Source organism: Meleagris gallopavo, chromosome 22 (genome assembly GCF_905368555.1).
Source record: "Meleagris gallopavo chromosome 22, MGAL_WU_HG_1.1, whole genome shotgun sequence".
Lineage (NCBI taxonomy): Eukaryota > Metazoa > Chordata > Aves > Galliformes > Phasianidae > Meleagris > Meleagris gallopavo.
In genome coordinates, this window is record NC_139425.1 from 7520157 (window position 1) to 7546730 (window position 26574).

Genomic DNA, 26574 nt, shown 5'->3' on the forward strand with positions numbered 1-26574 from the left:
ATCAAGTCCAACCATCAACCCATATTCATTAAACCAATATCCATGAGTTTTGCTCTGATATCACTGGGGGCATGGTACATGTACTACCTAGATGAAAAGAGGCTGTGTGCAGAATGAGGCATGCTTGTCTCATTACAAACAGGTGTTGTCTCCATCTTTTAGCTGGCAAAGCTTGGTGCTGAATTCAGTGCATACTGCTGCACTCTCATGGGCAGCAATGTTGTCAGATCACTCATTTGGGTTGGACTAGTCACACCATGGGTCATGAGAGGTCTGCACATAGCAGTGCATGGGAGCATGTCCTGTGGAGCTTACTGGGGAGAACGAGCAGTGTTTAAATTGATGATATTAACAAAGTAATGAGTATTAAGGTGGCTTTCGTGATGTGCCACAGAAAGCAAAATGTGAACAAATTTTAGGGATCGTTTTCTTGAAAAGTAACATCAACTGGTTTGTGGTCATAAAGTCAAAGTAAACCAGAAAGGGCATATGGAGCTTTGCCCGTGTTTAAACATTTTCAGCAGAGTGTCTGAAGTAAAGGTGCAATGTAAGTGGCCAACAAAAGTGAAGAACCAAATCCCTGCAGTAGGCTCTGGCCCTTATTCAACATTAACATTCAAGCACATGATTTAATACGAGCAGTGCGTGGAGTGATGGAGGAGTGATTAATAAATGATTAGATACTAGTGCATGCTGGAGATTCATGCACTGTGGGTATTGGTGCTGATTCTCCTTATGACTTCAGGTGGGTTGTTTTCTTTTTCCATCCTTGCATGCAAATACATCTACTTTGAGAACTGTGCTCTTAGGAGGATGGCATAGGTGGCTGTGAACTACTTCTGATGACGATTAAACGCCACTGTGAACTTCAGATGTTTTCTGATTGTGCAAGTCAGTTATTAAAAGTGCTCTTCATTGGTTGGATCATCAGTCTAGGGAAAAAAATCAAAGAAACTGCAGAATAAAATTAAAGAACCACAGTTTTCTGTTCAAGTTAGGGCTTGAGTTTTGTAACTGCCGAGATGGAAGAGTTAACTGGAGTTACAGGCACAGTGTATTTTCACATCATGTTCTTACAAAGTGCGTGTATCAAAATTGACATCCACTTCTTACATACACGTGTGTTTTTCTGGTGAGAAACATTTACATGCAAAAATGAAGACATCCATCATAATGCATGGTCTGAGTTGTCTAATGCTGATAAACTTGTGAGTGTTCAATCTTGCCCGGGCATTGCAATTTTTAATGTTGTGATTTTTCTCCTGACAGTTGTTTTGTTTTTCCTTTTGCTGATGTGATGCTAGTTGTAATGTTAGTACATTGACATCTGTGTTGGATGTTCAGGTGCGAATGTTGTATGCCTGCAAATGTTTGTCAAGTTCTGAGTCCATATTAAGGAAGGAACTGAAGATAATTCAGATGAAGCTGTTGGAGAATTAATCATGTCAATTTATAGTAAACAATTAAGTACCACTGACAAATTAAGAAATACATCTAATTTACCTAAAAATCCATCTGACTGTATTAGAATATTTGGTACAATTAAGATGTCAGTTAAATGGGAGAGAATTGTAGTGACTTGTATCCTATACATCCAGGGCACAACTCTGATGTGAGTTGTGACCTGAGAAGCTTGCTTGGGTACCTGGCCTTCCAGGGGAATGCATTTCATGTTTTGTTGAGATAAGGACCCTTTGACTGGAGGCTGGAATGATAGATTGCTGTTTTGGTGTTTTCTTCTTAAGCATTGGGGTAATTGCCAGGTGCCTGAGAATGCAGCAGGTTTGTACAATCTGGCTACAGGCAGATGCAAATGAGGAAGGAGCTGCCTTGATGTAGCTGAGCTAAAGCATCTCACTTCTGAATTATAATCCCTCTGGTGTTCTAGTGTTGAAGACTTCTCCTCTGGCTGCCAATTTTGCTGAATTGTGCAATGGCTTTGTGATGTACACAAGCGCTCGCTAGGGACTGAGGTAGATCTTTTGACCTAAGGCAAATGGAATTTAATCTCTGGCCCTTGGAGGTTTCCTTTATACTTAGAGTGGCTTTTGCATTGCATCAGCGTGCCTACTGATTGTTGGAAAATTGGCTTACCTTATTAATGTGTGCCAAGTGACTTGGATGTAGTACATCTGAAAATACCCAGGGGTGTTTTTTTCTTACGTATAAAGTTGGTTTTTGCAGCCTGAAAAAAAAATGACTTAGCTATGCATAATTTTGTCTTTTCAAAATTTCTTGGCATTAATTAATGCAGTTACTGTTGCAAACGTCGAGTAAGTCCTGACCAAGTACAGACTTATGCAGATGTTCAGCTTTATGGACTGAAGGTGAGCACGTTAACTTCAATGGATAAAATAACAGAATAAAAAGTTAATGTCTGCAATTCCTGTGAGCTGGTGCCAGTTTTGAAGTCATTTGATGCCTGCATTTATTTGTACATCACTACTCCTCCTGAAAAATATGTTGTGCCTGTAAATCCATTTGTTTTTGCTGTAAATTTTAGTGTCCACAGGAGAGACATAATGTACTTGAAAATATGTTCTTTTTAATTGGGATGTTAGAGTAGAAGCTTCTTTTTTACGCATCTAGAATCTTGTAGAAGCTGTGTTCTGAGTGCAGGAACTCGTAATGTATGGTGAGAACTGTTGTCTTTATGCACCTGTACGGAGCCAAAATTTGATTCCCAGAATCTAAAATTAATTGCTTCAGCAGCCAATAAAATGACTGGGAAGACCTTATATGAGTACTGTTTTTATTTTAATGAAGGATGCCCTTCCTCAATTGCCTTTCCACAGTTACACTCTCAGTTATCCCACTGCAAGCCCCGAAGTCTCCCCTGAGCCCGAGACTCCCATATATATGCCTTGAGTAAAATGCCCGGAATGAATTTCCCGAAGTCCGAGTCTGTGTGCCGCTATCCACGATGAACACTGCACTAAACAATTAGTCATCAGCACCGTGCTCTTTTCTGCCTTCATCTGAGCGTTTCTCCCTTCTTTTCAGAGGTTAAAAGCATCTCCAGATCGTTTCTTTTGTCCCCAACAAGGTGTGAGCCGCAGGGAGCTGTCTCCATGGGAAACGGGGCATTTTTATTCAAATAATCGCTCTGTGTTACACTACATGAAAGCCAGGGCTTATGTAAGGCTGGGATTTCTTTGGTAATGACTGCTACATAATAGGGCCACCTGGTGATTTGTGTGTTGCATTGCTCTTTAGGAATCTTGAGCTCAGGAGCTACTGGAGGGCTCAGGCTGACAGGGAACACACGGGACATGCATACTCAACTCGTTTGCTTCATTTCAGATGAGGTTACGCTGACCAAGCCTCACTTTGAATTTCCCTTACCTGCTGGCAGGTGCAGCAGTGAGAAGCTGTTACACAGGGAGCAGCTCAGAGTAGCTGGATGTTGGAAAATTATGGAAATGAACAGCTGCTGCAATAGTAGGATGTATATTTTCCACGCATTACCTAGCAGGAAGGTTATTGCATCTAATATTGTTTATTAAGCTACTGTATGGTGTCTGTTGTCAACCCCTTGTATTTCCTCATACAGTGAAAGGGAGCAGTAATGAACACTGCTGCCTATGAATAAATGTATTCAAATTGTATCATACTTTTTTTATTAGAGGCAGTATTTTGATAACTGTTGATGTGCATACATTTCTTTCCAGAGCTCATAGCTCTAAATATGAGTTTTAATTACTGTGCTTATCTTACGTTATCAGTTCTGTGCTCACTGTTCATGGAGAGAAACCTATGCTATGCCATTTGCTGAGACCACGCTACAGAGAGAGGAGCAGGCATAAAAAGAACTACATCAGAACAACGTGGTCTGTTTGTACCAACTCAGAATTAGGCTCAGAAACTTAACCTGAAAAGCCTTCTTTCCATTACATCTGTTCATGTTATGCCAGATGTGCACAGTTGTACAAAGCATACTAGTAATATTTTTCCATCCTTTTTAAGAGTGAATCTTTTTTCTGCTCAAAACAGAAAGTTTAGGACCATGAGACCATGTCTCTTTGGGAATATGGTGCCAGAGTGTTTACCTTTGGATGTGTTAGGTTTAGGTTTGGTACCTGTTCACATAGGTCCTGCATTATCCTGGACAAAAAAAAACATGGTCTAGTCTTCCTATAAAGGGAGAATAATTTCTCTTCCAACAAGAGAATATTTCCAGAAGAAAAATATCAAGTATTTGTAGGGAATCAGTACAGTTATAGAACCCATGGATGCTCTTAGAATAAAGTGGTGGCACCCAAAGTTGTGCTTTCTGATCTCTGTGGACACAATCCCCAAACAAGTAAAACCATAGAATACCCCGAGTTGGAATGGATCTGTAAAGATCACAGACTTCATTCTCATCCAAACCCAAAGTCTGAGAGCGGTGTCCCAGTGCTCCCTGAGCTCTGACAGCTCAGGGCCATGCCTGCTGCCATGGGGAGCTGCTCCATGCCCACCACCCTCTAGGGCAGAGCCTTTCCCTAACTCTCCCCTGATGCAGTTCCATGCTATTCCCTCTGGCCCTGTTGCTGTCCCCAGAGAGCAGAGCTCAGCGCTGCCCTTCTGCTCCCTATAAGATGCAGGCCGCCATGAGGGAGGTGCAGGCCGCCATGATGCGGCTGTGGGGCCGCCATGATGCGGCTGTGGGGCTGCCATGAGGGAGCAAACCTGCAGAACTTCTAAATAAATTTTAAAAATCAGAAAAAGTATTTTCCAGCTTTTTTTTTTGTGTCATAACCAGAGTATAAAATGCAGCATGAAAAATTTGCCACAGCTGAATTAACAGGAAAGGAGGTTGTTATGTTTAAGCCATGCATTTTTCTATAATTAAATGGGTTTCACAGAGAGAATATTCCTTCCTGAGGAAAAAAAAAAAAAAAAAGAAAAAGAAAAAACAACACCCTCTTAATTGCCTTGTTAATGAAGAAAGCAAAACCCAAAAATCTCACAAAACCAAATACATCTTGAGCGTCAGAACTTAGCAAATCCATTAGCAGAGTGGCTTTAACCAAAGGCTGGTGAGGTCAGTCTGTCTGTGAGAAAAGGCATTTTCCAAAAGGAACTCAGGAGTGGGGATTCTGTGTATGAAAAGTCGACTATAAAATGAATGCTTGAGGGAGAGCCAGTAATATTAAAGAGACCGTAGGTACCAAAGCCTAAAATCGGCAAAAGGAAGAGGGTGTGGATCTGGAAGGAGAGGGTAGATCGGATTATTTTCTTTTTTAAAGTGCTACTGTGGGGAAATTGGAACAATCTCAGTTTGTGTTATTTCTGCATTTGTGAGGTTGTTCACTTAACCTGTGCAGTGACCTGGAATACTCAATGCCACTGAGACAGAAAGAGTAACTGAGAGACTTGTGATTTCAAGGAGGAATTTTATTGAACAGCAGCAGATTTACTTTACACTTCAGTAGTAAGTGATAAGAGGAATTATTCAACATGCTTACTTATTCTGGCCCTGGGAGTTGGTGTAAATTCTGAGGGCACAGAACATACTGCCTTGTATCATGAAAGTGGAATCTATTTTAAAATTAAAATGAGAAATGCCATGTTTCATCCACGTTGTTTAAGTTTTTCTATCATTCTTCTGAACTTCAAGTTTTTGAGTCATGGTAATGCTGTTTGACAAGACGTTTCGACAAGGACAGAATGCAGAAGTGATTAAAAAAAAAAAACCTGAAATTTACTTAGAAATTTCAGAGGGCAACGGTTTTGGCAATATACATAAACACTTGTTATGATGTGTCAGTCTGTATTAGACCCTGCTTTTCCTATCTTTCCATGGGCAGATGTTGCTTTTTTCAGTTTATAGGTTTGTTAAGGATTTTGGTCTGCCTTTCTGGCACCCTCAGGCTTCCTATCTACTCGAACAAAAAATGCATGTCATATAGGATTCACCTTTTCCCATTAGATTAGATACTGCTGGGTGGTCAGCTGGAAGCTTTTTTTTTTTTCTTTCCTTTAAAGGGAAATAGGAAGGTGAATAGGCTGTTGCTTATTAAAGCTTTGACTTTATTTCCTTCGTGAACATCAGCTATAAACAACACAGTTATAACTGGCTGATCTGTCTCTCTGATAATTAAAAAGACTGATTTGAAAAGACATACACACCCCAAACTGCTATTTATGTGCTGGGTATTTCTCCATGTGACGCTGTGTCTATATAACTCAGAGCAGTGTTGTGTGTAGCTGTGTGCGTGTAGGACATATTTTGGAACAAATCTTAAAATTCAGATCAACCGTCTGCAATATAATATTGAATTCACACATGCAGATTTTGATATTTCACTCATAGAAGCATGACAATAACCTTTTTTGTTAAAGAATAATGACATGGTTAATAGAGCTTCAGTCAGACACTAAAATATTACTGTGATCTAGCCAATACACCTTCTAACAGAAGAAAATAAGGTAATCTTTTGGCAAATCTATTTTAGTTTGTGTGCTGGTGCTACTGGTGAAATTTGACAATGTATATGGTGTAGACTTATTTAATGAAATCTTGTCTGAAATCAGGCTCTGTTGAGCTTTCTGTATGCATTTGAAGTCCTAATTCACCTAGTGGTGTAATCCATTATACCAAATGTGTGCTTTCTGATCTTCACGAGTTCTTAGCCTAGTGATCGAACATTGTTGAGCAGCCTTAATGTACTTCAGTATTTTCAACAGAACTTTTCAAATTTTTAGGAAGAGGCTGATATTTTTAAAGGCTGATACTTTTCACCCTGGAGGTAATTAAATAGATTGCATTCTTTTTATTAATATAATGTTTCCATACCACTGCTAATAAGATGCTTTATATGGTATTGTCACATGTATCTTTCTTACACAGGAAATCCCATGAGTACTGTGTTATTTAGGCATCTTTGGCTTTATATACAAACTCAGAAATTGAGGATATTACATGCTATATGTACCTGCTCTCTATCCATCCACCTTCCTTTCTTCCTATTTTCTGAAAGAGCAAAGATGCATGTACTTAGTTAACTGAAAAATGCACAGTGCTTTGACTATATATGAAAAAATGTTTATTTTCTGTAGAAATCAACAGTTCTACAAGACACAGTTTTTTATTGGTGTTGGGTGTTTTTGTTTTTTGAAACTCCATGTGAACTTTCCTAGCTTTTTGTCAGCAGAAGAATTAGCTAACCTAAGAGAAACAGCTGCTGGGATATGGGTAGTGCTTTTTGCAGCTGAGGGAGTCAAATGTGAACCTTAGAAAGCAGCAGAGAACAACGTAGTAATGTGCTGTGACTCAGTGCATATCAGTTAGTAATTACCTCTGAGAAGCGACTCTTAGTATGAATTAAACAATACTTTTAAAATGTTTTATTATATTTAGTTCTCTGTAGTGCATAATGTTGCCAAAGGTTAATTGGTTTGGGTAATGCTAGAAACTACAGTGCTTGATACGTCTACTAGTCTGAGCAGAAGAGTTGAAAGATGTTCCTACCAATTTTGCTAAGGATCTGATAGCTAACTTGAATATCTCATCTATTGAAATAGAAAGAAATAAGGGATAACTCTAATAACTCTGAGTTTAATCAGGAGTCTCTCTAGAACGGAGCTGAACAGTGGAACCAAACTAGGTCGGAGAGTTTCATGATGTAGCTCCTCATCCACTGGGGACAGAGTTGTTACAAAGTAGTTCTGCTAAGAACAAAGTCCCCAACTTCAAAAGATTGGGAACACAACTGAAAAGAGTTATTCTTTCATCCAGGTCATGCATTTTACATTTTCCCTGTTTAATAAGCTAAAGCCTGGAGATGCAGAATTTGGTGCTTATTTTAGGCAAGTCTTTGGAGTTGCTGCAGGTCTTAAAAGATATGACGGTTTGAGATTTTTTTTCTTTAGCACTACTTTAAATCCCCAATGAACACCAAGAGAAACTTTAATCATAGACACTAAATGTTGGAATGAACACTGACTGAGGGAGAAGAGTAGATGTTCTCTTGTGGGGCACAGAACAGAATGCCCAAGGAAAACATTCAGGGGATAGGCTGGGGTTTGGTTGGTTGGTTGGCTGTTTTTTTTTTCTTCCTTTTTTGTTTTTCTTTTCCAGGAAAACTCAGCTTACTAGCCTCCAAATTTAATGCTTTTATCTGAAAGTTAATAATGTATATGTGTCATATACATTATACACTGGTGTACTTTTCTATTCACTTCCTGATACATCTGAAATGAGAGGGCTGGCACTCTGTTGGATTCAGGACTCCGCTAAATTAGGGCAATAATTCTTCTTTTTCTTCAAAGGGAGTCCTCAGCTGCTTATTGCTAGCTGCACTGCTTTAGCTTAAGGCAGTGGGTTTGACCTGTTTACTTTCACCCTAATGCTTAAATCTCACAGTATAATGCAACCTTAAGCTACTGCAACAGGTGGTTGACTCACTTTGAATTTAAAACCTGATTCTTCTAATGGCTGAGCAATTTCAAATTTGATCTTGGAGCAAGGATAGGACTGGAAATAGTACTGCTGGCAATTCGTTGAGAGTAGTGATTTTTTACAAGATGCTTTGTAAATGTTGCGTGCCTTTGAATTGTTTCATCCCAAATATTAGTGCTAACAAGATTGCATTTGCCATACACTGCAAGGGAGTAGCTTTTTCTTGCAGAGATGCGTGTACCCTTCTACCAGTGAAAGTGTTCATTCAGAAGTGAATGAAGGTAGGAGGCTGGAGACACTACATAGAACACACTACTCATTCGAGTACCAAGACAACATCAGAACAAGGGAAGATTTCCAGCTCTGCCCAGGCATGAATGCTGCTATTAAAGGAAAAGTGTGCAAGTGTGACTGCCTTTGAGCCAAGGTTGGTGTTGATCTGGTGGAACTGACAACCACTCAATAGAAAGCAGTTATGTTTGATTTTGTGTGGCTATTTTATTGCTACTTTTATCTTAAAGTTATTTAGGAAAGAATTATATATGTAACAAGTATGCCCTTAACAGTAGTTAATGCAACCTCAAAGGCAGGTGTCAATGCTTTTCTCTGCAAGTTCAAAAGAAAGATGAGAAGTCACTGTGCATGTGAATGCTATATACAATTTCCTAATGCAAGCCAGGAATTAGACTGTTATGTGAGTTTTGGATTGCTTTTATGGTTATTTGTTTGCTCTAATCTGAAGAACGATGTCATCTCAATTAGGAAGTGCCATGTAGGTTGCATCAGTTTTCCACTTTGAATGGGGTATCTATTCTCAGGGACTTTTAGGAAAAAAGTCGCCTGCTGCAACCAGTGTGCTATGTGTACCTTGTTCTGCACTGCCTGCAAAACTTCACTGAAGTGCTACCTAAGGGTGCCTTTTTACTTGACTTAATAGGACAAAATGTACTAATCTTACCTGAACCAGAGAATGACTTTATTTTCACTATTCACATGCCATCATAATGATCTGATGCTTTCTCTTCATAAATGAGAACAGTAGCCTTTCTTCTGACCTCCATTAATGTATATCATAAAGGCTGCCCTCATAATATCCTTCACAGAAAGACCTCATTCCCTTGCAAGCTGTTCTTTGGTGACAGTTCAGGTGAAAGTTATATATTCCTGCAAAACTTATCAAGTCCATGTGATAACCCCACTGTCAGAGGCTACATGAGCCATTATTGACCACATATTGGACAGTCAATTCATTCTTATATAAGCTCTTTTAGATAATGCTGGTAAGAAAGTAATTGGATGAAGTCAAACTCGTTGGAGACCATTGTAATAGGAGTGGGATTTGGAGAAAAGGCAGCTTTAAATGTAACTAGTACAGATCAAGATGTTCATGTGTCATTGATAGTATCTTGCTTTAGGTTCTGGTCCATTCCTGAGTCCCTGAGAAGAGAGTGAAATCAGAACAGAAATGCTGCTTGCGCTGAGCAACATCTTTCTATGACTGAACATATTTGAAGTGATGGACACAGCTTGCTTCTACTTCCAGCTGCATAATTTTACAGCCATTTACATAGAATTTAATCTTGTAGAACTTTATGGAGCTGTGAAACAAATACCAAAAAAGGTACTGAACAGCATCCAACATGCAGTGCAGACAAGGAATTTGTATGGGCATTTAAAAATAGGTACCTGAATTTTCCATTCAGCTGTCAGCAACTTGCTCAAGAGTGGCCACAGTGAAGCTCTTTACAAGTGTGTGCTGTGTATAAGATTTCCTATTACTGTGGTTTTAGTATTCTTTTTATAAATGGGGTGTCAGTATGTTTATATAGTGTTGGAAAAATTGTTGTCTCTGAATTCCTCCTTCTTTGTGATATAAGAAAAGTTTTGTTTTGTTTTGTTTTTCCTAAATAAATGTTGTGAAATAACTTTTCTAATACAGCAGTTAAAAAGGTTTAAAAAAAAAACCAAACCACCTTTAATCTTATTTTGACATAATTTATTTTCTGGAAACAGAAGAATGTGAAGTAATGAATCAGAGATTGTATTGATCACACTGTCAGTGCGATGACCTATTGAAATCTAGGATGTTTTATCATTCTATTAAACTCAATTCAAAATCTATACACAACTAAGGATATAGTAATTAAAAAGTGACCTGGTAATACTCATGAAGTTGAACAAGATATGTGTTGAAGGTCACAGCCATGGGGTAGCTGTGGCAGGAGGTCACTAATGGAGACCAGTTGTCCAACCCCATCACCCAGTGCAGGACTCAGGACAGTGCCTTGCTGGGTTTTCAATATATGTGGTGCTGGAGACTCCAAAGCCTCTCTGGATGCTGTGTTCCAGTGTCTGACTGCCCTCATAGGGAAGAAAGCCCGTTTCCCATGGCCTTCTGTCTCAGCTCTGGGCAGGGGGCAGCCTTGACTGCAGGGATGGTGACAGTGCAGCTCAGGTTCCTGAGAGTCCTCACCAGTCCTGGACGTGACACTGGCATCTTTTCAGCTATATTTCCTTCCTTCCACTTTTTAATCTGTTATTTTCTCCAGACAGTGCTAGTCAGTCTAGTTACATTTGACGGCTGGGGCTGCCAATATTAAGTATCAAGACATTAGTAATAGTAACTTTTTCACTAAGCTCTGCATTTCTTGGAGAAGATTTTCTATTGTGCAAGAAGTGCCGGGCATGGAAAATCCTGCTTCGGTAAGTCAGAATGAAGTTACTGTGGAGTAAATCTTATTTAATGCCTTGAAATGTAAGAGCACATTCCTATTTTGATACATTTGGACAATAAATCAGGTCTCACGAAGCTGATATCTGTCCAAGAATAGAAAAAATATAAAGAGAAACAAAATGAATTCATACTGCATACAGATTTAAGTGTTAGCTCTTTCTGATATCCAGGATCTTTTTTTTTTTTTTTTCCTTTATAGAGTAATGATGTTTCACAATTTCACAATAATCAGTTATTATAGAAGACCCAACAGTGTTATTTATAATTCAAGAAGTACTGATTTCTTATGCTTGTTTCCCAATCATATCCTTACCTTACCCTTTGACTAGAAAATTTGGGGCAAGAATACTGTCTCTATCTGTAGTCAGGAATTTTTAATTATTTTTACTGATAGTATAAGCAGCACCTTCTGCTTGGACGTGCCAAACTACATGTTACTGATGGAAACATGAAATTTTCTCTTTACTAAGGAGGGGAAATCCCACTTCCAGTCTGGCATCAGGCTCATTGCTGAACTTGATTCCAGAACTGTCTGAAATCTGCATTCTGCCTCTGATAGCCTTCGGGTGATGCGATATTTTCAACCTTAAAAATAGGAACAAAGTGTGGTGCTGGTTTTTCAAAAGAAACAAAAGTGGTCTGATTTTTACCTGCTGAAGCTGGTTAGTAAAGAAAAACAATCCATTATTTGAGATGTGGCTGTTTTTCAAAAAAAATATTTTGAAGTTTCTGAAAATAAGGTGCTGATTTGTTTAAAGTTACAAACACTCAGATGCCAATGTCATGGTAACCAAGCCTGTTGTGACATCCTGCTTGCTGAGATTTTTGTAAATCTGCTCTCTTGGGCTCTGCTTTATACAGTTAATGAACAAACCAGAACACAAAAGAAAAGATTTCACAAAATTAACATCTCACATTAACAGTAGGGTAGGGCTGTGTTGTCCTCCATGGCATCATCTGCTGCTGACATTCAAGCAGTTCTAATTACTTTAATGGCTCCCATAGGTCCCCTCTGTAACTGCTGGGTGATGCCTGAGGAGGCTTTTCAGAGGTGAGAGAAAAAAGCCAGGGAGCAAGCAGAGAAAGAAATATTCTTCTCATAGACAGGAAAAAAAAGTAGTTTTACTGAAAGCCTGTGGAGTTATTATGGCAGATACTTTCTCTCTTTGGACAATCCTACAGTCTTCATTCTGCTTCAAGGGAATGCTTGGATCTCTGAATTACTTTGGGTTTCAAAACCGGTGCCAACTCTCTGCTGTTTTTCTCTTCATTACTCTTATTTTCATTTTTTTTAAGCAAGACCAATTTGATCAGGATACATTTCTTGCTGGAATTTGCCATAAGTTTTCCTGTCAAACTATATAAAACATCTAGATAGTTACTACATCCCATTTTTCATCCCATGTTTTATGGTGAGCTATGAACACCTGAGCTAATTTTGATCATTCCATCTATTGGGAGAAGATTGGCATGTTTCCATGGGATCACAAATGCCTAGTTCTAGCTTTTTTTTTGTAATCTTAGACTGTGTTCATTTTCCTGAGATGCACTTCCATAATGGAATTGTACATTATTATTGGTGTTCTTTGATACAAATAGATTCAATACCTTCGGGGCTATAAATATCATTGATTCACTCCAAACAGAGGAAGATACTGCAATATTTTTTAGATTATTAAGACTTTTCCATTTCTTCTCTGATGGGAAGAGTTATGAATTTAGTAATCATTATGCCCTAGGTGACTCAGGTTAAGCAATCAAAACCTCTCTTTAAAATGTAATTATGATTGTTTCCAACACTTAATTCTTTTTCTTCTCTCTCAAAATATTATTTTTTTTATGCCTGGAGCGTTTTTTTGTTTACTGCTTCAAAGAACTTCTCCTATGGCCTATGATACTGTAGAGAAAAATCTTAGTGTCTGTGCTGCAGATGTAAAGTTGCCTGTAAAGTTTTTGAGGAATTACTGAGCACTTCAAGTTGTCAAAGTTGGAACTCAAGTTTGAAACAAATGTGTTGATTTTTTTTCACCCTCCTGAATGGGTAAGATGAGAAACTTAAGTATTCTCCTTGTGTGTTTCTGTTTCTTGACCAGCCTGCTTTAAAAACGAGGGGAAAAATTAGAGAAAAGGAAAAATGTGTTGGCTTCTGAGACAAGCTAGATTTCTGCTTGTACAAGCTGGTCGTTGTTCTAATAAGTGATATAAAAGGGTGTGGGGCCAAAATCTGGCAGAAGTTCCTCTGACTTTTTAAGCATCAGCCAATTATGATATACTGAGATATTCTATGCAAAATTTGATTTCTGAATATCAAGTTTTTTTTTTCTTAATTCATTTACTCTTCTACAAATTCTAATGGAAGCAGGAAACCTGCAATGCATGTGCCTTCCCAGGTGCTATGAAAGTGATGCACTGGTACCTTTTAAGTCAGTGGTAGGGCTCCTGTGGGACTTCATGATGACAATGGTGCAAATACAAAGGATTGTGTTAAAAGTTTGTGATTCAAATATCCTGCTGTTCGCTGCTCTTGTATCCAAGTGAGGTAAAACATAAGCCTGCTTTTTTATTTTTATTTTTATTTAATTCTTACACGAGTGCTTGTAAAGTCTGAGCAGCTGAAATGGTCACGCCAAGCTGTACCCTTTACAGCCAGATAATGCACATACAGATATCAGAAGTGTAGTGGTTGTGAGATGTTGGTTAAACCAACATTTGTTTGCTTTAGCAAGTTTCAAAAAGTCGGAGGATCTTTGTGGTGGATATGAAGCATAAGTTTAAGCACATTAAATGGTGTGTGAATGTTGACATTCAGGAGAAAAGTAGTGTTAAAGCTGAAACTCAGGAGGGCATCTGTGCTTTCTGGCGGGAGTGTTCTTATATTGGGGTTTAATGTACTGTGACTTCTTTGCCTTGAATTCATACTATTAGTTGATTTGCCTCAACTTTCCTGCCTGGCCTTAAGTTGACGTGGCCTTTGGTCCTGCCCTCGAACTGCCTTCAAACTGAAAGCGCCAGCTTTCTGTGGGCAGACCTCCTTGTACAGATCCCCCTTACGCCTTAGTCATTTAATTAACCTTTCAAATTGTCTCTTCAGTACCACTTTGAAAGGGCAAAGTCCCATGGCCTGTTTTAATATTTAAAATGAGAAACTGATGTTCATCACCGACGCTTCATTTCCTGCAGAACGATGTGCCTCTGAGCTCTTTTATCCGTGGGACCTGATATGCATGATGATGCCTCCACTACATTAATACATGCTTCTCAGCTGCACTGTTCCCTGTTTAGGCTGATTAGGTTAAAAGATCATCCAGAACGTGGTGATGATTCAACATTTATGTTTTCTATCCACTGCAGGCTAAATATGTGCTCAGTGGGATATTTGGGAGTAAGGAGAGACAGTGAAAATTCTCTGCTCTGTTGTATTTCTAATAGGTTTAGTAATGCTCAGTGGAAATGGTAAGTTCAGTCTTCTCAGTACAGACATTTATAACAGAGTACTCTGTGCTATATAAAGGCAATTAATTGCCTGTCTGATGTACTTGCTGTGTACATCAGAATGTACTGCTTAATTGTATAAAACTATGATTGCACAAAGGATCAGTTTTTGATTTCTGAAGATACTTAATGAAAGAATATCTTACGAATAGGAAAATAAGCCTACAGTCGAGCATTTCATTTCCTACTTTCAAGTAATTGTCAAAGTTACAAAAATATTTATGCAGAAACTGCTCCTTTTAGTTGTCTGATTACATATTAAAAAAAAAGTGAATCTGTAGAATTTAACAGTAGAGAATGAGGTTTTTTTCCTACAAGATCTAGTAGCTTTAGACACATTTTCCAATTAATCCAATAGAAAACATGAGATACTGACAGCATCTCAAACAGGCATCTAATTTAGGAGTCTGTTGGGAGCTGAAGTTCTTTACATAGTCCACAGAGTTTCCAGAGGATTCTGACTCATCTTTCAGAGACTGCAGCAGCTGAGTGGAAACTTGGGTTCCTGTCTATGCCTCTAAGCTTCACACCAAGTAAAACAGTGTGCGTACTCATCTGCGTGTCTGAAGGCATTTCTTCAGACTTTTTGTCCATATGGAAATGCTTAATAGTAGTGTCAAGTTGATTGTTTTAGATAAAATAAACATAGTTCTTGAGCACGGTAGATATATCTGGAAAAAAAACAACATTATTTAAGATATTACTTCTCTTTTATAAAACGGAAGGCTATGCTATAATGGGATTTTGCAGGAAATTTGCAAGTGGTACACTATGAATTAATTTGCTGCTAGGTTTGAGGATAGAACAGTTTCAAAATCATTAATAAGCACTGAGGGAGAAAATTTGATTTGTAAGTGCTTTATGATCTAATTTTGAAGTAGGATGGAATCCTTTGTTCCTCTAAGTTGTTCTGCTGCTGTTGATAGAAATCTGTCTACAGTTAGCCACCGTAGAGTTACTACATAATGGAATTGGTTTGACCCAGAGCAGCATGAACCAACTTTGCAGTAAACTGGCTGGAGTTACTGAAAAGTGCTCAGCAATATTCATGATTACCCCCCCCCAAAAAATGTATACGTTCATCCAATTAAAACACCAGAAATAAATAAGCAATTTTGCAGAATCTAATTATCCAGCTGGGATATGGCCAAGACAGTAGGAGCTGACAGCCCTTGAGTTAGAGGTGTCACAGGAGATTTAACAGCAAAGTGAGGAATTTGGGTTTGCATCTCAGCTGCAGGGTGTGGAGCAGTACTGGCTGTGCCCACCATCTCAACCTTCACCTTTCTCTTTTTCCTTAGTTAGTGTGCCCTGAAATAGCACAAAACATAACAAAAATAATCTTGAATTATCATTGTTGTAAGTGTCATTAACAGCACCTCTAGAAACAATGAGATTAAATAGTACCTCATTTTTCTTGTTAGCACTGACCTTTCAAGTCCTATTGTGTCAAAGCCTGTCTATACATAAAATAACTCTTGAGGAGGATTGTGCTGCATTACGAGGTATTGCAGTTCTTCATCTTCATATTTCTAAGGGGTAAATATTTTTTTGAACTTCTGTGGGGGCAATCCTTGCAATAGGAAGCCCTATTCTTAAGAAATAATCACACGTATCTATGCTAGTGCTATTATATTTGGAAATGTTTTTTTTACAGACTGGTTCTTTGAAGTCATAACTGTTTCCCAAAGAGCAGTTCAGCTATAGAGGATATACTGTCAAGATTCATTTTTGATGTGATGACTTTGGCAAGAGTATATTCTTTAGCAGTGAGGTGAGCACCTGTGGACTCAGGGAATGCATATTTCCACAGTACAGTTTTAAAGTTTCTTTTTCCTCCTCAACGCTGACAAGTGATATAGAAAGGATTGGTTTAATTCTAAGGATTAGATTTGGGGGAGTGGAAGGGTTCACATTTAATGATTTTTACACTTTTTCTTTTTTCACCCTTGCTGACGTGCACTTGGGCCCATTTTTAAATTTTAGTGTTGACAGTCACAAGTTCCTGCAGGTGAATTTATATACAAGTGGTCACCAAATGTTATTCTGAATTCTCTAAATAGTGGTATAGTGTGAAAATGAATTTGGCATATCCTTTCCAAGCCTTTTTACTTGGCATCTGTTGATAGCTTGAAGTTTTGGATGCACAATCTGATCTGCATTTTTTAATCTTGGCAAATGTGACAACAGCCAGTGTCCTGCCTGCTCCCAGCCCTGTTGGATGCCCTCTGGCTAGATCGTTAATACAAACATTTAATTGTGTGACTTGCTTTTCAGGATGCCACATTTCTATTTGAGACCCATTTAGGAAGAACCCTGAACACATCACCGTGCATACGCCTTGTATTAAAAATATTTGTGCTCCAGGAACCAAGGTTCAAAATGTCCCAGTGGGGCACTTTTAAAACTAGATGAAGTTGCTGTAATCCCAGACAACGCAGGCATTTATTTCTCTGAGTACAAAGCTGCGTGGTTTTGCCTGTGTGCTGCAGAACCTTGCTTGGCATTAATCTCTGATGGATGTGAGCTGAGTGTTGTAGCATTGTACCTGTGTAATATTCTCATAGGCTTTACGCATCTGTGCATGTAATGAAGTGGTGTATAGCAGGGACTTTATGAGGATTGTCTAGACAGGATGATCTTTATCCATAGAGATGAGTTCCCCTCTACCAATTAAAAAAAAAAAAAAAAAAGAAAGATAAACACTGTGCTTTGCTTAGAAAGTACTGAGGAGTTAATGCCATTCTCATGGTTGATTACTCAACTGTCAATGTGATTTAGGGGGGGACAGCATTGTGATTAGCGGAAACAAGACCTAAGTACCAACTGAGAATTAGCCAACTGATCTTAGTAAAGGAATATTTCACATTTGGAAGGGAACAGGTATTCACAGTCCTTGTAGGAGAAACAAGAAGCTTACTTTTTTATTAAGAGATTCAGTTATGTCAATACAGATGTCCTACCAGATTTTCCATCACAGCGGACATTAATTCTTTCTAGACTTGAAACCACATGTGGTCGCTGGCTGACCTACAGGAGTGCCTGCTTTCTCTCCACTCCGTATCTGCCTTTCTCATTTACTAACTGCACTCTTATTTCTTTCTACTCAGACAAGAGAAAACCCACTGTGCGATGAATAAGCTAACAAGTGGCTGGATTGATCCCCACTCTTCCCTCATTGAGTCACCTAGGTGCAGGGTGAAGCCAGCACCTCCATCTTTAGCACGGTTGAACCATGTCTGGCAGGTTCTTCCGGTCCTTCCAACCGGTCCTTCATGAAGGAGATCCATGTTGAAGTTTGCCTATTTCTGATTAATACTGCCTGATGCTGCTGGTTTGGGAAGAACCAGAGAAATGAGCTGCTTTTCTTTTCTCTTAAGAAAAACTGTGAAATACTTGAATTCAGGCTCTTTTTTTTTCTTTTTTTTCTTTTTTTTCTTTTTTTTTTTTTTTTTTAATCTCCCTGTGAAATGCCTCAGGGCAAGGTTAAAGCAATTGTATGCTATGTCTGCCTGCTATACAGAGTCCCATTATAATTTGGCTCATTTCTATAGTCTTATCTCTCGGGGATCTGTTGGAGCTGCTCTTAGAGAATGTCAATGTGCTATTAGAAAAGTGATCTGCTCTGTGTGTGAGTTTGGGGTGAGGACATCTTCCAAAGTCTACTGCTAAAAAATGCTGTGATTTTTGTGACTGACAGATGGGTTTTCGCCCCCTTGTTGCCTTCTTTTTAAATGGGATGCTGAAAAATTAATATTTCTTGAGGCAAAAAAAAAAGGAAAAAAATCTGATGTCGTTGAGGTAGAAAATTGTGATCTTGTTACTGTCAAGTACAGCACATGACACCAATGCCCAGTTCATACTCTGCTTTTTACTCATCCCTCCTAGCCCCATTTATCTTCCTACCTGTTAACTGTGGCCAACCTGACCCGCTTCTGACCATAAGCCTTTATCTGATGCGGGGATAAATGAAGCAGACATCATATATATAAAACACCTAATCCCTTGAAATAGTGAAATGTAGCTGAGCTCATTTATTACCTTCCTCAGGAGATCAGATGGTACATGTAAAACAATTGTCTTCTCCGGATCGAAGATCTTCCAAGATGGACACAAATCCCAAGTGCTTATTTCTTGATGGGTTTAAGTCTTTATTGCTACAAAATATGAATTTAAGGAGTTGGATTTTAAACTGATGTTTTTCTTTCTGTTTTCCCTTTGTTAGTGCAGATTCAGAGAATGGGTTAATTTGTGCTGTTTCCTGACAGGATCATATTTTTCCTTTATAGGGTCATATTTTCCTTCATAATCCATACTTGTCTGTATGTCCTTATTATTTGAATTGCGCTCCACAATCATTCAGAAATGGAGCAGTTAGTATGGGTTGTTCCTCTTGACCCCTACCATGTCTTTGTCCTCATCAATTCATTTCATTCAAGTTTGCTTTTTTCCTGTGCTTTTATATCCGATTTCAGATGCCAGAACACCTTTATGGCTGCATCACATGCTGTTTTGCACTTGTCTGGGCTGTGTGATTTAATAGAAGGACAGCTTGAGAAACACAAGGTGCAAACTGTGGCTTTAGTCATTACTCCAGTCAGTGGGAGTTATTCTCCGGGTATTCTGCTCTCTTGACCTATTTTATCCCAGCATCTAGAAGCAATCTGACTTAAAATCCATTATCCAATTCATTGCAGTTGTTAAAAACGATTGTATGTTTTAACAGGTACAGATAGCAGCATTACCTAGAAACTCCCTTTTAGCAAAAATAAGGTACCCTGCAAACATGGGATGCACTAAAAATGGAAAATGCATCTACTGTACGTGTATTAAGCAGTAATATAAGCCTTTGTGAGGGGATTGTCTTTCACGTAGAGCTGATTTGCTCTGTGCACTCTGACTGCAAAATCTTCCCCATCCCTGCCTGCCTAACTTTGCCTTACTGCTTTAGCAATCCACCCCAAATGGCCGAGTGTTCCGCTCATCTCAGGAGTAATTCTGGATGCTGCACACCAATCCTTATGCAAGTTTGCACGCTGACAAGCCTGAGTCAGGCTGGGCACGTCTGGGAGGAGATGTTCAGCACCACTGGTGCTGCTGTTGGACTGTAAACTCCACTCTGATGTTTATCGCCTCTGCTTCAGGCTCAGCCCCACTGTGTTCCACAAGCTGCTCGTCCTGCTGGGATTTGTCTCAAGAACACATCATGCACAGCAGCTTCTCTGCTGGACCAGGATGTGTTTGTTTTTTTGCTTCTGAGTCTATGGTCGAGCTCCATTGAAGAAGAAAAAGCTCAAATGTGGTACTGGAGTTGTTTTCATAAACAGCAAAGATCTGAGTTTTGATCCAACACAGAGGTGCCAGTGGGGCAGGCTGCTAAGAAGTGACAACTATCGAAGCCAATCAAAGTGTGCAAACGAAATGGAGGGGAAAAAAAACATTTTCTGGATTTGAAAATATTCGGCTGTTCCAGTCTCTACTTTCTCTGTCTAAACATTTTATAGCTCTGCATAGTATATCACCAGGCTGTTCCTAGTGAGTTACAGACCCTCTAGATCTGCTAGTTTCTGTTTAATTTGTTTTTCTTTTATAAGGTGAATTTCATTCGATTTTGCACAGGGTAGTGGGAGGAATTATTATTATTTTTTTCCAGTTTGCACAGGGCATTATTTTATAAACTCTCTAAGAGGATTGGAGTAGCAAAGCTGTGGATAAATCTTGCATTTGAATTTTTGCAACTTCTTCACAAATGTGTCATTATTCTTGTTTCTCTTTATGGAGTTGCTTTCTGTATGAACCGGCTGTTAAGTGGGTTTCAAATGGAGCTTTTCATTTTCTTCTGAGAAAATAACCTGAGCTGTGATGGCAATAGATCGTATGCACTGGAGGCAAATCTATTTTTTATGGCGGTGGCATTTTGATGGCAAGTGCCACATTTATATAAAAGTAAGGTGCATTGCAGGTAATTAGATGGGAGATTTTCGAATGTTTGTAGTAAACTCTAACTTTTGTATGGGCAGAGATGAAGAAGTGTGTGCTGTAGATTTTCTGCTGGAGATCATAGAATCATAGAATCACAGAATGGCCTGGGTTGAAAAGGACCACAATGATCTTTCAGTTTCAACCCCCCTGCTGTGTGCAGGGTCACCAAGCACCAGACCAGGCTGCCCAGAGCCACATCCAGCCTGGCCTTGAATGCCTCCAGGGATGGAGCATCCACAACCTCTCTGGGCAACCTGTTCCAGTGCGTCACCACCCTCTGAGTGAAAAAATTTCTCCTAATATCTAACTTAAACTTCCCCTGTCCCAGCTTAAAACCATTCCCCTTTGTCCTATCACTACCCACCCTCAAATTGGATACAAACAAGTCGCCAAAGTTAACAGAATTCATTGGATATGTTTGTGTCAAACAGATGGTCTGAGCCTGACTCTGAAAGCAAGTCCACACAACTCCCCCTGACTTCAACATCAGACTAGACTGTATTGGCCTCTCAGCAACTGTTGTAGCCTAAATGGGAACAAATACTTGTTTCATTGATTATGCCATAAACCCAGTGAGTCACTTAATGCTCTTCCTATGCCTGGTCAGCCATCCCCAGAGCAGCTGGAATTCCCAGCTTTTTGTGTTTTCACTGAGGCACAGAGCAGGTATGGTGGTCATGGGTCCCCTGTAGTGTAGCATGAAGGATGAGCACAGAGATGGGTCTGCAGCTGGAGGCACTGACAGCAAGTAGTGAGCTGACATCAGAGTAAAGGCTGAAATGCACTTGTTATGACTATTGCAAGACTTTAAAAGTTGTTTCAATTCAAATCAGAAACAAGTATTTTCTAGATGATACTGTTCTGTGCATATGCCCATCTCTAATTTGCTCATTGTAATGTGGCTTTTTTATTTGCAAAATAATGAAAAGTATTATTGCCTGAATTGAAAATGAAAATTAAATTTCAGAGATACACTGGAGCAGTAAAGAAAAAGAACAGAAAAAGGATTCTTCCATGATAATTAAAAATTATAAAGTCATTACTTAAACTTGCTTTCTGAATTACAGAAAGAATTAAACTGCTTGTTTCAGTGCAGAATCCTTGTAGCATTCCTTCATTAAAATTCTACATTGTCAAAACAGATAAAAATGCATATACAATGACTAATTTTCTTCAAACCTTGGCTCTGCTTTGGGCCTTATCTCTCTACACAACAAAGCTCACCTTGAAGGGACTGAATATAATATTTGCTGATCTGGAAAAAGAAAGAAAGAAGCATCTACTTTTTGCAATCTATTCTTTCCCCTCTAGATACTGAGAAGGAAAAGAGCTGTGGGGTACTAAAGCTCTCGTGTACCATAAAGTGGTATTATAATGAAAAGTATTACTTTTTATGGCATCTCTACAGTATTAGGGAAAGGAATTTTTCTATAAATGTTAATCTTTAATCTTTATAAATTGCACTCTGCAAGACTAGAAAGTCTGTAAAGCATTTGTCCCGAAGGCTTAGAAGGATAAAAATAGTATTGGATTTAAAAACAAAACAAAACAACAACAACAACAACTTAGAAATATAGAAATATTAGCTTGTTTGAAGGAGAAATACGTGAGAGCTTTACAACTGTTTGGCTGCCCTGCTGGGCGGTGCTTACACAGATGTTTAACTTTACATAGCTGAAGCCCAGCTGATGTCACTGGGACTTAAGTCTGTGCTTAAATTCTGTCCTGAATAGGAAGATTAGTGGCTGGAAACCACAGCTACTGAGTCCTTCCCTCCAAGCCCCCATTATGAGGGAACTCTTTCCAAGCAAGAGAAGAAGCAGATTGGGCAAATAATTCAGATTGTTTTGTACATTTTCCATCTTCAAGAAACTTCCTCATTCTTTTTTTTTTTTTTTTTTTTTTAATTTATTCATAAAACCATGACACCTCTACATTTTATTCAGTACCTCATAATACTAAGCTGTTGGTGCTGCTCCTGAGCATACAGAACTGCACTCTTCGGACAAGACATCCAGATGAGGTGGAACTGCTGTTTTAAAATGAGTGACTTAAGTTTCCCTCTGAATAGGAACTTTGTCTATTAAAGTTAAACGTGGCAGATATACATGGATTTTTTTAAAGTCTGGCCTTTGGGCTCACTGTGCCAGCTGGTGAACAAGAAGTTAATAAAACTCAATTTGGGATTGTTAACAAAGCATTGCTGAAAGCTGTGATGGTTATTTTGTTGAATTTTTAGAAGTCAGTTATCTTTTCTGAAAAACATCCATTAATGCTATATTAGTGCTTGATGTCTGAACAACTGTGAAAGCTTAATATAAAAAGTATTTATGCTACTTAATCTATAGAATTGTGATCTATAATGTATGTTCAATGAAATTTCAACATTTAAAAAACAAAGCTTTTCCAGAAGTTTTAGCTCTGATGTTGTTTTTTTGTTTTTTTGTTTTTCTCTCTGTAGGTAAGTGCCTACATTCTCACCCAGCTGGGATTTTCTCTGAGTACTGACAACTTGGATGCCTATCGAACAAGTAGAGCTCCTATGCCCTTCTGTTTTGGTAAAGTCTGTCACAGATTGAGAATGTTTTCTGAGTCTCAAGAACACTTCTACCTGCTTCTAAATTTTCTGCATCACTGCTGGGTGTCAGTGGGTTCTTGAAGGACTTGTTTGTGAAATAGATTTTTTGCTTTAGATTCAAGTTGTTTTTCAATTCTGTGCACTCTGCAAAGCTGTTCCACTGCTGAGAAGTGCAGGACTCCACGTCCGTGTCTCAGAGATGGAATCCTTTTCTTCCTTCTATTGAGAGGTTGGGTTAAAAGCAGTAGTTGTGAGATGGATTTCTCTGGGTGCTGTTCCCACCCACCAGGCACAGAAACACAGCATGCTGCTTTTCTTGCTTTTTCCTTTCTTAAGTAGAGGTACTGTTGCCAAGATGAGTATAAAATCACATTAACTGTTAATTGTGTGCAGACATGATGAAACAATGGCATTAAAAGATGTGTTCAGTGTTTGTTCATCTCAGTGGATCCTTGACAATACAAAGAAAAAATAGTAGTGTAAGTATCTTTGATTTTAACCTCCACAGTTTTTTGAGCTGTGGAGGGAGATGTAGGGGCTGTCACATTGTTTTCTTGTACACAGTTAGCTTTGAAAAGCACGTTGTTTTGGTGTTAGTAGCAGCAGAGATTGTTTTTCGAATGGCGCACCAGTAACTTCCTTGTCTGAAATACAACCCTTCAGAAAGTGCCTGGGTTATCATGGAAAAAAAGGTATCCTGGTGGAGTGCTCTAAAACTTTTTGGAGTGAGACTTGCTCAAAATCAGGGAGTACTTTGTCTCTTTCCCTGGGGACAGAGGTGCATCCCTGGTCTCAAACACATAAAGACCTGCTGCTCTGGGCTCACTTCCAAACCTGAATCTCTATGTTTCAGACAAATCCAGAAGCACTTTTAAAAGTACTTTCTGATGAAGTTTAAGGCTGAACAACATCTTCCTTCAAGATGAGAATAATGAGTGATTGTTTGGAGAAAGGGGAAAGAAGAGAGTTTTGTTTTGTTTTGTTTTAGAGTCAGGTTACCAGGGAAATGCACTTGTTCTGTGCAGATGTAAATTGTAATTGTGGCATTACTGTGTAGATATTGGAATAATGACCTGAATTGATACTACAAATATAATTACATCGATTCTTTACTGATGGCTATAAACAGTGACATTTCCCTTGATCTCTGAACAGAGTTGGTTATAAAACACATGCTCCACTTTTATATTCACACATTGCATTCTCATCACTTTTGTCTCTTACTCCCCAAGGGCTTGATTTAGAAGAAGTGTCTGATTTAATGGAAAAAATGATGAAACAACACAGACAGCGGTTCAGAGTATTTCTAATATAAAAGAAGGTGCTTCCTTTTGGTTATGTTCCTCAGAATTCGTTATTTATATTTTACTTTTTGCTTAAGAAATATTAGATGCCAGGCTATTTTCATTTTTTAAATTATTTCAAATGTATATCTGCTTTCATATAATCTCTGAATGACTCTAGCATCAGTAAGAGTCATTGCACTGATCTGATTTAATGAATCATGCTCTAAAGTTCTCATCAGGCTACCAGGCTGGAAAGAGCTTTTATTTGAAAGGGCAGAAATTAGACATGGGATCCCTTGGACGCTGCAGTTTTTACTAGTGGCAAATATATATGTCATAAAAATAAGCACTAAGCACTAGCAGAATCTGCTGGAATTACTGCTTCTAAATTAGCCTCACAGCTTCATTTAGCAGAGTGCAATGCTGGTAGGAGGTCTCTGGGTGCAAGGTCTTCACTTTTCCAGCTTTTCCAGAAACTAACTAACTAACTAACTAACTTCCTTCCTTCCTTCCTTCCTTCCTTCCTTCCTTCCTTCCTTCCTTCCTTCCTTCCTTCCTTCCTCCGTCCCTCCCTCCCTCCCTCTTTCCCTCCTTCCCTCCCTCCTTCCTTATAGGTTTTACTTATACTTGGGTTCATTTCAGCAATGTAAAGAAGACAGCAAAATGGGCCATCCTTCTGAGCCTCTTAATGTAACAGGCCTTTAACACATCCTTGACGTTTCTGTGCAACACCTCAATCATGAGAATACTTTTTCTCATGTGTAAAAACATTGTATAACAAAAATGAGATGTCTATGAAACAGCCAAGTCACAGAAAAATTAGCTTAATAGTAAAATAGATCAGTATTAGCTGTGTATGACCTTATGATCCCACCTCTAATTTCTATACCAGAGCAGTGTGTCTTAGGGAAGAAGCCTGCAGAGTCCCAGCTCCTTCCTAGTGTTCTTTCAGTTAAATCTCTGGAAACAGCACTCCCAAATAAGTGTGCTGAAACTATAGGTTATATTCAAGGATTTCTTTTCTTTAAAAAGGCTTCTGTTGGCTTTTCTTGTTCCTTGGTCTGCACTGCCTGTTTGTGGCTGTATCTCTGGGAACTGTTCCTGATTTCTCTGTAATATTGTCAGAATCATCATCCTGGGGATATTGTGAAATGAGACCAAACTAATTGTAACTGTGATTGCTAAATATACTGTCAGTGCTAAGATTATAAGTGTGATTGTTCTGGCAGAATGCTGTGATCAAGCCACTGTGTTGTTTATCCTTATTTGGAGGAGTTTTTTTGGAGTCTTATTTTAGTAGGCTACAAAAGGAATTATTGTAATGCCTTGTTTAAAGAGACAAATGTCTCTGACTGCTTAAACACACAACAGCTTCATGTACAGCTCCTAAAGAAGCAGTGAGTCCAAGATAGTCCCAATCACAACAGGAACAACACCAGGTAATGTCAGCAAATGTAATTTCTTTAAAAATTTCCTCTTTCAAAGAGCTGCCCATTTAGCATTTCAGAAGCAGAACCAATAAAACTGATGTTTATGTGATTTTCCTGTGTCATCCTGTACATACGTAAAGCAGGTAGAAATAATGAACTGTTGTGGGGGTTTTTCTCGCTATTAAATCCAGAATAGTGGTTGCCAGTACCTCTCTCATTAGGAGGCTGCAGAGTAAAGCAGAGCTGCCTTGATTATAATAACCATCTTTCAGATAATGTGGCATTACATTAGCACTTTGCAGTTTTGTTTTGTAAGGAGATTTGCTTTATTTTCACTTCCCACTAGAATCCAGATGAAAGTGGCTTACGCTCTTGACCGTAACGAAGGAATTTCAACCAATCTCCTTTTTTCAGAGTCAATCACTACTTTTAGAAAGCATTAGCTAGTTTTTTTGGGCAGCTGTTGTTGCTAACTGACACTGTAAAGGAATTTTTCCCCTCCAGAAAGTTGGAATTCTTTGTGTTTAGAGAGCTGGATATGTGTGGAGATGTTTGCTCCTCTTTTGAAGATGACTTTCTGCAGAGGAGCACTGCGTGCTCTCCATGTACAGATATTCCTTGAAATTTTTTATTGTTGTTTACCCACATCCCACTGTTTACTATTTCTGTGACTTTTTTTTTTTTTT

General features: G+C 38.8%; 1 protein-coding gene and 1 long non-coding RNA gene across 2 annotated transcripts in view; both read left to right on the top strand.

The window, feature by feature from the left end:
• The window catches only part of LOC146542966 (uncharacterized), a 46797-nt gene extending 21175 nt beyond the window's left edge, over positions 1-25622 (top strand). The window contains exon 3 of the long non-coding RNA XR_014887742.1: positions 23056-25622. This is a non-coding gene — a long non-coding RNA (uncharacterized LOC146542966). The remainder of the gene's footprint in view (positions 1-23055) is intronic.
• The window catches only part of CDH4 (cadherin 4), a 420515-nt gene that overhangs the window by 101934 nt on the left and 292007 nt on the right, over positions 1-26574 (top strand). The gene's annotated exons all lie outside the window — the stretch shown is intronic.